Genomic DNA, 15,394 nt, shown 5'->3' on the forward strand with positions numbered 1-15,394 from the left:
TATACTGGCAAGTAGCTGTGTTGCCCATCCCATCTTGTGTTCATAAACTCCTATAAACTGGATTGCAAACATACATCTTATAAAAATAATATAGCTAACTAAGGTTGTAAAGATAATTTTTCACCATTCATTGTTCATTGATCAGAAGACCTTACTGCTTTATCCACAAATTAATGTATTCTACAGACATTCTAATACACATTCATAGACATCTAAACAAATATCTTTTAGAACTATGGTTAGGTCATGTTAATATACAGGCTTAGCTCACATTCATGTGCCAAATATACTGTATGTTATTCCTTTCCCACCTCTCTCCCCCCCCCCCCCCCCATTTTTCCTTTTGTTGTACTCATATTTTGAAAATCCATTAAAATCTTGTCTTTAAAAATTTTATAAATAGGCTGAGTATTTTCATTACCTTTCAAATCCTATGTTGGTTGTTACCATGAAAATTGATATTAACACATTAAAATAAAAGGTCAGTTAAAACAGCTTATTGGAGGAAGAAGAAGGAAGAAAGTTGGTTAGAAGAAAGGGAATTAGAAGAAATAAGTTAGAATTAAGTGTTTTTCATTGTGAATGAATGTTTTTATTTTTGTATGTATGTTTTGTTTGTGGTTTGGTATTTTATTTTTTGATACTGTGATATGTAATTTGGCTATTCTGTTTTTTGTTATATTTTTATTTAAAAAAAGCGTCTTGGAAAGGAAACTCCTTAGTGAAAGAATATTTAAAAGCCAGTCTGTTCTCCTCTCTGAACATGTACCTTCCCTTTCACCCAAACACATATTTTATGCCTACTGACATAACTTCATTGGATATTGAACCCTTGACTTTACCTCAGGGCTCTAGGCAACACATGGTCAGAATAACCCTCCACTGCCTTTGACTAGAATCATAGCATTATAAAACCTTAGAATTTGAAAGGCTTGCAAGGGCCATTTGGACAGACCTCCTGCCATGTAGAAATATACAGTGGGCCCTTGCCTTACATGGGGGATCTGTTCCAGACCCCCCCCCCCCCCAGTATAAGGCAAAAAGCGCGCATGTTTGAGCCCCACTGAATATAATGGGGCTCGTGTTCGCGCTGCGGCCGTGCGCATGCAGCGTGGATGTGTGTGCTATTCTCTGTTTTGGCGAGCAGCTTCAGCGTAAGCTGAAAGCTGCCTATAGCGAGTCCACATATAGTGCAGGCTCACTGTACAATTCAGGCACCCATGAAATATGACCATTTAAACTCTGTAGGACCTCCAAAGAAGGAGAATCCACCATGCTCTGAAGCAGTCTATTCCACTGTTAAAGAAATTCTCCCTAAGCTTTAGGTGGAATCTCTTATAATTTGAATCAATGAGTTCATGTTTTAGTCTTTAGAGCAGAAGAAAACAAGCTCGCTCTATCTTTTAAATGATATCCCTTCAGGTTTTTAAAGATGGCTGTCATATAACCCCTTCAGCTTCTCTTCTCTTCTCTAGGCTAAACATACCACCTCCCTATTCCTCACAGGGCTTGGCTTCCAGAACTTTGGTCACCTTGGTTGCCCTTTTCTGGACACATTCTGGTTTGTCAATACACTCTCTTTGAGCTGTGGTGCACAGAACTGGACATTATTCCAGATGAGCTCTCTCCAAAAGGAGAATATAGTGACATTACTACAGATCGTGTCCTCTGAGGGATCTTTTTTTTTAAGATTAATTTTTGAGCATGAACAACTTGTTTATGATCAAGGTAATATACAATCAAAGGTAGAGAAATGGAAAGGGGAAAAAAAGGAAAAATAAGAAAAGGAAAAAAGTCATATAACCAATACACACCTATAGTCAAAATTCTTACTGCTCAAAATATATATATATCCATAAATGGTTTCCAAACTTTCAAATAGTCTTCATTTGGTTTATCCTTTAAAACCCATGTTATTTGGCCATTTGAGCTAATTCAGCAAATTTAACAATCCACTCTTCCATTGTCAGTGCTTCCATCCATTTCTAAGTTTGAGCAAACAATACTCTTGTTGCTGTTGTTATGTATCAAAGATATAAACCACATTTACTCTCCAGTTGTTTGTCCACAATGCCCAACAGAAACATTTCTACTAACATTACAAAAACTACCTTTAGAAATTTTTGAATCGACACATACATTTCAGATGAGTAACTTTTTGCTTTCTTCCAAGTCTACCACATAAAATAAATGAATAAAAATGAAGCCCTCCTTACTTTGATATCCCCAACAATGATTTGAAACATCTTGGGACATTTTTGACAGGTTATTTAGGGTTAGATACCATCTATCCATAATATTATACCAACTTTCTTTTAAATTACTCCATGAAATAAATTTTATATGTTTGGACCACACTTTTCCCCACGCATCCATATGGATGTTATGCTCACATTTTTGGGACCACCTTATCATGTATTTTTTTACAGGATCATTTTCTGTCCCTACTTTCAGAAGCCATTTATACACTTTTTAACTTACATGGTTTGTCTTCTGGGGAAGCCTAATATGGTGTCATCTGCAAATTTGAGACGCATTCTATTCTATCATCTAAGTCATTTAAAAAGACCCCGAACAGTACCAGGCCCTGGATAAAACCCCAAGGCTACTCCTGTTAAGTGATTTCTTCCTCTTTCCATTTTCTATAGATGCCTCGTTTAAATTTCAGTTCACCTGAAAATTCCCTGTATATCCACCATGGTTTCTTTAAATACCTTCCAATTTCTTAGAGGGAGTTAACAACAAAATTGCTTGCAACTGTGCCTTCATTATCTCACCTTTAAGGCATTCTGATGAATCATGAATGGTTACAAAGATCATCATGTCCACTAACAGTGTCTTTCTATATATGTCTGCATTAAATTCCTAAGGGCTTGGAAATTTTTCTAGACCTGTTTAGATGATCAGCCTGGATTGAACGCTTTCTATGTAGGTTTTCCGATTTACATGAAAGTTATTTTAAGGGCACATCTCAGAGTTAAAATGGGAATTCCACAGATGCATTTGCAATCATACTTATGTACTGTACAGATATGCTCCAATTAGCTGTGGCTACGTTCTGGATGTACAATATAGTTGTGTTTTCTAAATTCTGGCCTGTTACAGACTGCCAAAATAAAGCTGCTTCGGGTCTCTTTGGAGGTATGCTGTTTAAATGATGCATGGGTCCTAAGAGTCCGGAGGTTGCGCCAAAGCCGCACTCCATTTCTAAGCACTGGAGTGCAGCTTTAGTGCAGCTTCCGGATTCTTAGGATGCATGCATCATTTAAACAGCATACCTCCAAAGAGACCCGAAGCAGCTTTATTTTGGCAGTCTGTAACAGGCCACTGTTCTACCTTATTTCCAATGCTTGCTAGTCAACTTATAAATAAGTGAGAAAAATTATTTCAGTTTTAAACTGCCTAAAAACAGCAGCAGAAAACCATAATGTGACAACTGTCAAAATTTCAAAATATTAAAAAAGAAAGATGAGTCAAATAAATGAATCAGAATTATATACTAAAAGCTGGATACAGATTTAGAGTAATCATGCTAACAATGTTGTGCTGAAACTGCCCCTTGTTCCCCCCAGTTTTTCATGCTCCCCCACAAACCATCTCCGCAATAGGTTTTGGAAATATGGAGGACTGTAATTGGGAGGGGAACAGCCCTCTCCATTTTTTTCCTGGCTTCTGCTTTGTTCTAGTAGAAGTCCAATACTGAATGAGGCCCAATGGGTCTCCTCAATGTATGACAATGTTTGGATGCAACCCTAAAAACTCTCCTAAAAGGTAAAGTCTTATTATTATTAGTAGTAGTATTATTACACTTTATTTATATAGAGCTGTAGATTTACACAGCGCTGTATATACTATCAATAAAATAGATAAAAATAGATAAAAATAAGCCTGCCTATGGCATGCATTCTACAAAATAATAAAATAATACATATTAACACAAAGGAGACAACAAATTAAAAACATCCAATAATAATCATGCAATGCCTGGGAACACTTCCCTGAACATTATAATCTTTAGCTCACCTTTGAAATTGGTTAAAGAAGTGATGACCTGTGCTCAAGGGGGAAGGAGGTTCCAGGAATGAGGGGCAGCAAGTGAAAAGAGACAGATCCAGGACAGAGCAGTAAAAATCCTAGGTTGAAATAGCAGACCTTAACTACCCAAACAGAGGGCACAAATGGGACAGTGAGGGGAAAGAAGCTCTGATAAATAAGGAGGGGCCATCCCATACAGGGCTTTAAAAGTCAACAAGAGAAGCTTATATTGAGTTTGGAAAGGGAGGGGAGCCAGTGAAGGGATGACAAATATGGAGAGATATGGTCGAAATGGTGAGCAGATGTGATAATGTATGCAGCTGAACGCTGGACTGAAATTAAAGGACGGAGGTGAGAAAGAGAAACCCCTGTCAGAAGGAGGTTACAAAAATCTAGTCGCGAGACTACTAGGGAATGGATCAAAATCTTGGCAGTATAGGCTGGGAGAAATGGTCAGATTTTAGCAATATTATACAAAAAGAATCTACATGCCTTGGCTGTGGTCTGAATCTGAGGGATACACGACAGAGAAGAATAAAAAAAATGAAACCATGACTGTGGGATTCCTGGACAGGTCGAATAGAAATGTCATCAACAGAAACAGAAAAGGAGTACTGAAGAGTGGGCATTGGTGGAAAAACAAGAAGCTCCGTTTTGGACATATTGAGCTTCAAATGCCAATAGCACATCCACTGAGAGACAGCTGTAAGACAAGATAAAACTTGCTGTTCAAGAACTGGGAAAAGGTCAGGGGTCGAAAGATACAGCTGAGTGTAATCAGCATACAGATGATAGGAAAAGCTAAAAGAACTGATGAGTTTTCCTAAGGACAACGTGTACAGAGAAAACAGTAGGGTACCCAAAACGGAACCCTGGGGAACTCCAACAGATAATGGAACAGAAGACAAAGCCTGACCACCTGTGACCACTGCAAAAGATCTATCTGACAGATAAGATTTAAACCAATCAAGGACAGAGTCTGAGAACCCAAGGTCAGAAACTATATTAACTAAAAGACAGTGATCAACGGTGTCAAAGGCCGCAGACAAATAGAGAAGAACGAGAACAGAAGGCCATTAGCCTTGGTCGACAAAAGATCATCTGAGATCTTTGTGAGAGCTGTCTTGGAGTTGGCTTCAAGAAACTCAAGACAACGAAAATAAATGACCTGTTCCAAAACCTTGGAAAGAAAAGGAAGAAGAGAAATAGGACGATAGCTAGACAGGGAAGAGGGGTCAAGAGAAGTGTTTTTCAGAATTGGGGAAACTAGAGCGTGTTTAAAGATTGAAGGGAAAGAGAGAGGGGGGGGGGGTGTTCTGAAGGCGAAGGTGAGACAACCTTCCTTTAGAAGGAAATTCCAGATCTTGGCACAGCCACTGACAGGGACAAAACAAGCTTAAATTTGCTGATACATAATGTGTGAAATTTCCCCCAGGGAGAGCTCTGAGTTCTGTCAGTTCTTTCATGCCAAGACAAACAAGGTTGGGCTTTCTGGTAATGAGAGATGGCACATATCAAATTCCTCCAGGAGAGAGAAAGAAGCCGTTTTTCCCATAGCCATAGTCAGTTTGATTTATTCCATCATCTGGCAGTCTTTTCCAGAAAAGGGCAATGAGCAAAATAAACAAGCAATCACAGAACCCAGCAAATGCTAAATATAGCAGGAATCCCTTTGGTGTGCTAGGCTAGCCTTTGCATTTTTCAAGGGCTGTTCACTGGTGGTGAGGAACAGCCGACAATATCTGTAGGCTCCAAGCATTCTATTTCTCTCATGTCTTCCTTCCTACATGGCCCCTGCTTCCATAGGTTTTTTCTTCTGCCAGTACCACCTATGCTGGTGAAGTGAAGTACAAAATTTCAGCCTGTGGATGTCATCAATCACCTAGAAGTGAGCCCCACTGGAGTCCATGAGTCTTAACTTTGAGTACACACATAATGAACTGTACAATAAATACGTAGCTCCAGGAAGATGAATGTAAAAAACAAACAAAAAAACAAACAAACAAAAAAATCCCAAAACTAATATAGGGGTCATTCCCACTGGCAGAAGGCATTGCTTCCTGATTCGACCTTGCCCCAGTTTGGAAAGTGATTCTAAAAGGTCCCCTGTCCCCACCATGAACGGGGATTTTTTCCTTACTGGAGTGGAATCCTTTTTTGTTGTCCCCACTGGGAGCGCTGCTTCAGAATCCCTTGTCAATCACATAAGCTGCTGCCAGGCTTGGAAATTGGGGGGGGGGGGAGTGTGTTTGGAGGCTGAGAGTGTGTGAGGCTCAGAGAGAGGGCCAGGGAGGACGCAGGCATGGCAGAGGGGAGGGGGACCTCCATGGGTCCCTTAGAGATCAATGCCATACCTGGATCGCTTGATCCAGGCATGGTAGAGGGGACGGGGACCCCATGGGTCCCATAGAGCCTAATGCCATTCCTGGATCGCTCGATGCAGGCATGGCAGAGGGGAGGGGGATCTCCAGAGGAGTGGCCGCCTCAGAGAATCAGGGCCGGGGGGTCTCTCCCTGGCTTCTCTCCTCTCTTCCTCCCTCCCTGAAGCAGGCTGCAGTGAGAAGGGGGGGTGATGCTGGCTGGCGTAAGACCCATGGCAGCAATGATGGGAAGAAGAAGAGGAGGAGGAGGAGGAGGAACCCTTAAACTTCCCTGATGTGGCTCTGGTGTTTCGCCAGCATCTGTGGCTGGCATCTTCAGAGAATGCTTCCAGGCATGGAAGAGAGTGGAGTGCTCAGAGTATCTGTGGAGCTCAGTCCAGGTGCTTCAATTCATCTTTCAGGAAGTGGGGTTCACAGACCTGTATACTATGCAACTGCAGTCAAGTCTACATAGGGACCATGGAACATCCAAACACAAATCAAGGAACATGAGAGATACTGCAGACTGGGTCAGCAAACAAAATCAGCAGTAGCAGAACATGTTATAAACCATCCAGGGCATAAAATGCTATTTGAAAATTCTGGACCATGCCAACAACTATCAGGTCAGAATGCACTGGGAAGCCATTAAAATCCATAAACACCTGGACAATTTCAACAGGAAAGAAGAAACCCTTAAAGTAAAAAAAGTTTGGCTATGAGTCCTGAAAAACACCAAAATCAAGACCCAACCCATACAGAGGAAAACCACCCAGTGTGAGGGTGGTTGCCATTCAACAACAGATCAACACAGAAATTAACATGTAAATCACTTCTTCTCCATCAAGGGTCACACAGTATAAATATACCCTACTCAATCCCATGCCAGCATTCTCTGAAGATGCCAGCCACAGATGCTGGTGAAACATCAGGAATAAACTCTTCGACAACACAACCACATAGCCTGAAAACCCCACAAAAATGTGGATTCCAGCCATGAAAGCCTTTGACTTCACATTATTTTATTTGGCTTTCCCCTTTTTACTTCTAGTAAAAACTGAAATAATAACAGTTTTCCCAGTCTAGCTCTGTCTCCATTCCCATTACTTCCACTGGGTTTTATTTAGCAATGGTACTTTCAGGTCTTATCTTTGGAAAACTTTGGCAGGTTACAGACCGTCCGTTTGGGGCGGCCTGCACCCGCCCCTTTCCCCGCTGCCAGAACGGCAGTCTCCGAGGCCCCTTCCCCGTGGCCTGGAAGGGGGTGTCCTTGGGGCTTCAAGCCCCAAGGACACCCAATGGCGGCGCCAGCGACGCAATCTGCAAAAGGAGCTCTGTTTTGGAGCTTCTTTTCGCGCCGCGGAAAGGGCGCTCTAGGCGCCCTCGCGTGGTGCGACGGCAGCGCATTCGTGACGTCGTAATGGCGGCGCCCTTGTGCTTAGGGCGCCGCCATTTTGTGCGTGCTCTGCATGTGCTAGGGTTGGGGGCGTCCGGAAAGGACGCCCCTTTCTAACCCTAGTATGCGCGGATCACGTACTTTTAGGCCCGTCTGTAACGGGCCTTTATGTCTGAGTTACGGATAATGTGATCATTCTCATAGTGTACCCATCAGCACAGCACAGCCAAATGATGATGGCAGCTGGGAGTTGCAATCCAACCAATATTTTTGGTAAAATCATGCCATAGCTGGACAGTTAAGAAAGTGGATAAGAAGAAAATAAATTCATTTGAGATACTCGTAGTGCTGGAGAAGAGTGCTAAGTATTCCATGGACAACCAAAGGGACAAATAAATGGGTCTTAGAACAGATAAAATCAGAAATCTCCCTGGAAGCTAAGATGACTAAACTGAGTCTATTGTACTTTGGTCACATCATGAGAAGGCACAATTCATTGAAAAAAAACACACAATAATGCTAGGAAAGGTGGAGAGAAGTAGAAAGAGAAGAACACAGCATGCTAAATGGCTGGACTCTATTAAGCAGCTCACAGGTATGAATTTGCAGGAACTAAGCAGAGCAGTAGAGGACAGAGCATCTTGGAGATGTCTTATCTTTGGAAAACTGTACGTCAGAGTTGGGGATAATATGACCATTGCCATGAGCTGAGATCCCAGTTAACAACAACAATAAACATTCCCTATCCCTCGTGCCCATGGTTAGCAAGTATGTAAATTACTAGGTCATTAATTAAATGATGATAAAGTAAATTCAAATCATTAGGTAAATCACCATCATCACTGCTAGCACCATCACTGTTATCATTATCATTGGTGGAACAATTACATGATAGGAGGAAAAATGTGGAGTAGACTTCTCAGTGGAAAGGCTGAGAGCTCCATTCAGTTCTGGTACTCAAAACAAAAGTATAAACATGTTTTGTTATGTTTTTTTATTCCTGCCTTTAATAAGTGGATTTTAGGGTTCCTGTAAAAAAGGAAAAGGAAAAGGAAAAAGAGATTGCATAGCAGTAGTCTCCATCATATTGTTGTTGTTATCCACCCTTAAGTTGATCTCGACACATGGTGGCCCTGTAGATGAGAGAGTTCCAAGGCTCCCTATGCTCCACTGCTCTTCTCAGGTCCTGCAAAAACTTCCATCAATTAAGCCATAAAGGATCACTGAATTTGATGTTTCTACAGTAAACACAACTGCAATGAAGGATGCAGCTGCAATGTTCTCCTTTACATATCACAAGCCAAGATAATGTTTTATTGATCTCAGCTCAGCATAGCATATCTGATATTCAGTACACAGGATCAGAAATTACTTCACATTCTTAAATACTTTATGGACCTTGCTTATGATCCCAACAGGATTATGGGGTAGTTATCACAGATGCTAATGAACTGAACCATGCAGCTGTCTGCAACACTGAAACACTGTCCAAGTTTCCCCCCACCCCTTAACCTGATTATGTACTTAATATATTGTAGCAATATTACAAACAGGATAATGTACTATTTCAAGCAAACTCCTGCCTTGTCATCGTTGTGTAGTTATCTTTTTTCTTGTGACCCACTACTACAGTATAAAAGTGCAATTAGATACAAAATTACATATCCAATCTTACATTTTTTAAATAAAATCTCTGCAATTTACTCTCTCTAGTTAGTTTGCTTTAATGAACCATTTTTAGCTGCAATGAACCTCCAAACTTCCTTTCTTTTCATGTTAAGGGACTGGAATAAAACAATTTCAGGGCCGCTCAAATGCATGCCTCAAAAGTAATGTCACTTCTGCAGCTGATGTTCTGTAGAAGAAAGGCCTGGAGCCTGAGGCACAGAGACCTACTTTTTGTATTGGTGTGGTTAATTATATATCTTGTCAGCTGGAGCAGCACTCTGATCACAGACAACAAAATAAGCTACTGAAGCATCTGAATTTTGGAACACACATTTGGTTACATAAATGAGGATAAGGTTTAAAAATTGAATAACTTATATAAGGGAAAAGAGGCTTTAAATGTTCCCTGTAAAAGGATGCACCATACAGTTGCTTCAAAGATAAGCCACTTACTCAGATTTTAATTTTAAAACCATTGTTTTGTCACTGATAAATGAATCATTTTAACATTGTTTTTCCACCCAATGCCACTTCATATTTTGCTCATGTCTTACAGAGTGCTCATTTTGGAGACTGCCGGTTCTTAAGCTGTTATGTCAGATTATTGTGACTGTTTCACATATGACCGTCAGTTTCTAAAGCATTATGTCCAGATAGCTATGTTATGACAATTGGGATACTACCACTAGCTGTTCAGTTTGCAGTGCCACATGACAATTACGTTTGTGATGTTCAGTAGCTCAGCTTTATATCATAGGCTTTCCTCCTTGTAAAAGGTGCCCACTTGAGTTCAGTAGATTATTTTCATAGAATCATAGAGCTGGATGAAACCTTAAGGGTCATCTAATCCACCCCATGCCATGCAGGAATAAACAACCAAAACACCCCTGAAAGATGCCTATCTGACTTCTATTTAAATACCTCCAAAGATGGAAAGCCCACCATCCTTCAAGGCAGTCCATCGCACTGTGGAACAGCTCTCAAAGTTTTTTTAAAAAGTTATTTCTAATGTTCAGGTGGAATCATGTTTTCTTGGAACAGAAAAAATATGTGACAAAGGGCCATGTGAGAGGAACACAGAATGACAAACATTGGGTGCCCTGTCTTAGCAAGGAAAGTGCTTTTCACTAGCACAGGCCACTGTGAGATACAATCCTTCTGCTAAGCTTCATTTCAAGGGACTGTACATTTCCTGCAGTGCCAACTCCCATATTAGTACACTCCCCCAGTGACACCATCTCCCAACGAAAGGAGGATTATATAAAGGTAAGTTTTTATGAATGTTACTGTTTCCATCTAGATTTAAACTGCTTAGTTCTATTTGGATGCAAACCCCTTCCAGCAAAATGATGTGATTGCTAATGAAGCCATCCAGGGAATGATGAATTAAACATTATAGATGTGAAGTGCTATGGAGAAGAACATAAAACTCATCTGTTCTCCTCACAGAGGAGGTCTTGCTGATAATGTGATACAAACACAATAGTGCTGGCTACCTGCTGTTTTGGGAGCAGTGTGCTCTTTTTTGATTGTCAAGCATGCTGTATTTATGTGTCCATGTTGTTGCAATTCCCACTATAGTTTCCTTTTTCCTTGGTTTTTATTTTATTTTATATTATATTTTTTCAGGGCTCAGTGAAAAGAAATGAGCACCTGGCACAAAGCCTCTGAAGGATGGATGCAGCACTTTCCTTTTCATCATGTGGATATTCAGTCCTTGGTAACTGGCATGCAAATATATGATAGCAAATATTGAAAGGCATTTTGTTTTGAGATGATATGGCAGTGCTGTCTGTGGAAGTGCATTTACAAAGGAAACACACAGTCATGTCATGAACATCTGACAACTCATGCCAACCTGCCTAATTCATTGTACCGGAAAGGCAACGTGATTTCCATGACTGACAAATATGTCATTGGCCATTGTTACATATGCAACAGGCAGTGATCAGCAACAACATTTTAGTTAGGGCTCTTTTCTGCAAATGCATTCTGTTTAACAGGGCTGAAAAACTGTGGCCCTCAAGATATTGTTGAACTCCCTTTCCCATCTGTCTGAATTTGACAGGGGCATTTTCATATGAGACAGTTACAGTGGTATGATTCCACTTTAACTACCATAATATCCTATGGAATCCTAGGATTTTGAGCTTGGTGGAGTACTTAGAATTATCTGCCAGAGAACTCTAACACTTCACCAAACTACAAACCATGCTTCCACAGTATGCAGCCATCAAAGTTAAAGTGGCATCATAGCACTACAATTGTTTAGTGTGAAAGGGCACCAGATCAGTTGTGAAGTGTGACTAGCATTCAACAACATCATAAGATTTGAAGGTTCCCTGAATCAAGTCATGATTTCACATGTCCTCTTCTCCCAAGCAATGTACAGTACGTGGTAAGGATCTAAGAAAAGAACTAGACAGATGAGGGTTGGTTTAACCTGAACTGTTTACTCAGATATAAATGGATCACTGGGACATTTGCAAAGGACATGAGTGACAGAACTATTTTATAATAAAGGCTCATTCATGCCAAAGCAGGGGGCAAGCTTATTCCTCAAAAACTGACAGTGAGATAATGAAAAATTGGTTATCAGTCTAATGTTATGGCAAAAAGGAACTGCTCTCATTTAAGACAAAATTCATTATATAGTAGGATAACAATACTCCTAGATACATTCTTCACTGTACCAGCAAAGTCTCAGTAGGCTTGTGGTCTTTCCCACTGTGTTTTGTTATGGTAGAGTGAATGAAATTTTAGAAAAACCTAAAAAGCAGAGCAAGAAAAACAGAATTTCAAATAATATCATTTGTGTATATAATACAAAGGGCAGATAAAAGTGATAAAATTATGACAAACAAAGACTCACTTCATACAAGATATGGTTGCCATTGTGGCATGGCCATCACTGCAGAGGACATGAAGCATGAGTGGCATTACATTGGCAGCAAAGTGGGTACTTGCAGGTACTTCTCACACCAGGAATAGGGCAGGGAAGCGTTTGGAATGCAGAAGTCTTCAGATTATTGGCTTTAATCATTTTTTAAAATCATGAACAAACTACAGGTTGAGTCTCCCTTATCCGGAATTCTGAAATCTGAAATACTCCAAAACTCCTTACCTTTCTTGTGGGTGGCTGAGATAATGACACCTTTTCTTTCTGATGGTTCAGTGTACACAGACTTGGTTTCGTGCACAAAACTACTTAAAATATTGTCTAAAATTACCTTCAAGCTATGTGTATAGGGGCTATATGAAACATAAATGAATTCTGTGTTTAGACTTGGGTCCCATCTCCAAGACAGCTCATTATATATGCAAATACAAGTATTCAAACATCCAAAATAGTTTTGGTCCCAAGCATTCTTGATAAGGGAGACTCAACCTTACTAGAATTTTAGCATTAGGATGCTATCACCAAGCGTTCTGTGAATTGATATTTAATTTTTACCTGATCTCAATGTCTACAATCTACTCCCAAACGTGGCCACTGTGTATCTACCAGAAATTCTGAATGGCTTTCCATGTCCATTTTAACTGACAAAGTAAGTTATTGTCCACAAAATCTCAGGCTATAATAAATCTGTAAGTCTTTAAGCTACCGCAAGTCTCTTGTTTGTATAGTATAGCCTAACATAGCTACTCCTGTGAAAATTATTGAATAATGGAAGTTATAGTTCTTTGATACCAAGGAGTGTCCCATTTTACTAGACCTTCTCTACTTTTTTCTCTTTAAGTAATTTTAGGGAAGCTCTCTATGGAAACTTTTTGAACCTGCTGTCAGTGAAGGATGGTGGCTTCCATTTCGCAGAGGCAAAGAAACTACAGTACTATAGGTTTCAGTCTGACGTTAAAGGAGTTATCCAAGGTGCTAAATCATTTACTTCACTAGCATACTTCACTAGCAGTGCTAAGATTATAGTTATTCTGATTTGCCTGCATAAAAATGGGATTTTCTTGGCAAGATTTGTTTAGAGGAGGTTTGCCATTGCCATTGCCTTCTCTAATGCTGAGCGCATGTGATTTGCTCAAAGTCACCCAGTGGGTTTTATGATCGAGCTGGGAATTGAACTCTGGTCTCCTGAGTCATACCTCAACACTCAAACCACTATGCCACGCTGGTCAGAGCTGCAAAGAAGATGCTTAGAATTGTAATTCTCTGCATACTTACTTAGGTCTGGAGTGAGACTCACTGATCTAAATAGATTCACCCTTCAAGGGAATACAGTGTAAAATAATATTAAATTCCTAAACTGGTTGATGGCTCTATTTAAAACTATAGGGCTCAATGGGAGGAAGGCAGTTCTCTGTTTCTGCAGGGCCCTTGAGACAAAATTGAGGGCACAATTGAAACAGTACCTTGGATAGTATCTCACTGGTTTAGGGCTGAAAGAAATTGTAGCTACCATCGGCAACAGAAAAGACAGCAAGCCACATAAAGCACTGCAGCTCATTTGAAACCATTCTGCTCAGTGTAGATCAATTCACAGGTGCGCTCTGAAGAAATACTTCACATAGTGACAGCATTAATCTGGCTTAAGGAGGATAAGACCTGTTCTTACATTCTAGCTAAATGGGGCTCGACAGATTGACAGCAAAAATCCGCAGGCAATGGTACCTAAGAAAGGAGGCGAACAACTCTAAGGTCACATCTTTACCCCACTCTTAACAAAGGAGAAATGACATTTTAGAAGTACTTGTATGTCTTGATAAGGAGCTTGTGATACAAAAGAACCCAAGGCAATAAAAGTAACTGAAGACGACACAAGAGGATCACCTGGTCCCTCAGTACATCTGTTGGCTAGATATGTACTGAGCACACAAGGACACCCAAATATCAGTGCCCAGAACAAATTAATTTTTTTTTGCACACATTCAGTTCAACACATAAGTGGAAATGTAGTGTAGTGATTAGAAAAGTGAGCTACAAGTTATAAAATTATTTCTTCAGTTCAAGGAAGAAATGGCCTCATCATTTTATTCATTTAATTCTTACTTTCATATATTCTGCCTTTTCTTCAGCGAGATGAAAGGCTCACCCCCCTTTTCACTTTACCTTCACAACAACCTCATGAAGTAAGACAGGCTGAAACAGAGAAAGAGTGATTGGCCTAGGATTTTCCAGCAGCGTAAAGGAACATGAATCTGGATCTCTCAAGTACGAGTTCAATATTCCAGACACTGGATACGCCGGCTTGTAAATAATTATAGGTTATTGTCTTTGCACTTAGCTGCTTGTCTGAAATATGAAGATTACAAACACTGGCCAACACTGCAAAACTGTTATATGGTAACTGAAATATTGTATATGTGAATTAGAGACCAACAAGTCTCATGTGGCTCTCTAAAAACTGACTTAGGTCTAATCTGCACTGTGGAAAAAATGTGGTTTGACTGCCCTGCCCCAATGCTACAGAATGCTTGAATTTGTAGTTTGCTGCGGCACCTGAACTTTCTGACAGAGAAGGCTACATATAAAAAAGGAAACCACTATTCCTCCCCCCCCCCCCGAAACAATGAATGATCAAAACCCATCCTATTCCTTTCCTAGCTCATGCTCAGAGATACATACTTCCTCCTCCCTTTGATGTAGTGATGGCCATCAATTTGGACAGTGCTACACAGAGACTGAACAAATTGACAAAGAATAAGGTTATCAGTAGCCACAATCCCTGAGAGAGATGCTACCACCAGTACTGAAGGCAGAATGCCTTTGTACACCAGTTTTTGAGAAGGACAAGCTGGGGATGGGGGTTGCCATTGCACTCATGGATTTCCCAGAAGAAAATAGTTGAACCTAGTATGAACAGAAAGATAGGCCAGATCAGAGCTTTGGTCTGATCTATCGTAACTCCTATGTTCTCTTCCTTTGACAACTATGACAAAGGTGTAAAAAAGTTAAAGAAAAGTTTGCTTTGCCATTCTCATCTCC

General features: G+C 40.3%; 1 protein-coding gene across 4 annotated transcripts in view; it reads right to left on the reverse strand.

Moving 5' to 3' along the window:
* The window catches only part of LOC149316490 (sorting nexin-7-like), a 65,659-nt gene that overhangs the window by 1,619 nt on the left and 48,646 nt on the right, over nucleotides 1-15,394 (reverse strand). The window lies entirely within an intron of this gene.

Source organism: Sceloporus occidentalis, unplaced genomic scaffold (assembly GCF_023333645.1).
Source record: "Sceloporus occidentalis isolate IW3139 unplaced genomic scaffold, rSceOcc1.0.p SCAF_3, whole genome shotgun sequence".
Taxonomy (NCBI): Eukaryota; Metazoa; Chordata; class Lepidosauria; order Squamata; family Phrynosomatidae; genus Sceloporus; species Sceloporus occidentalis.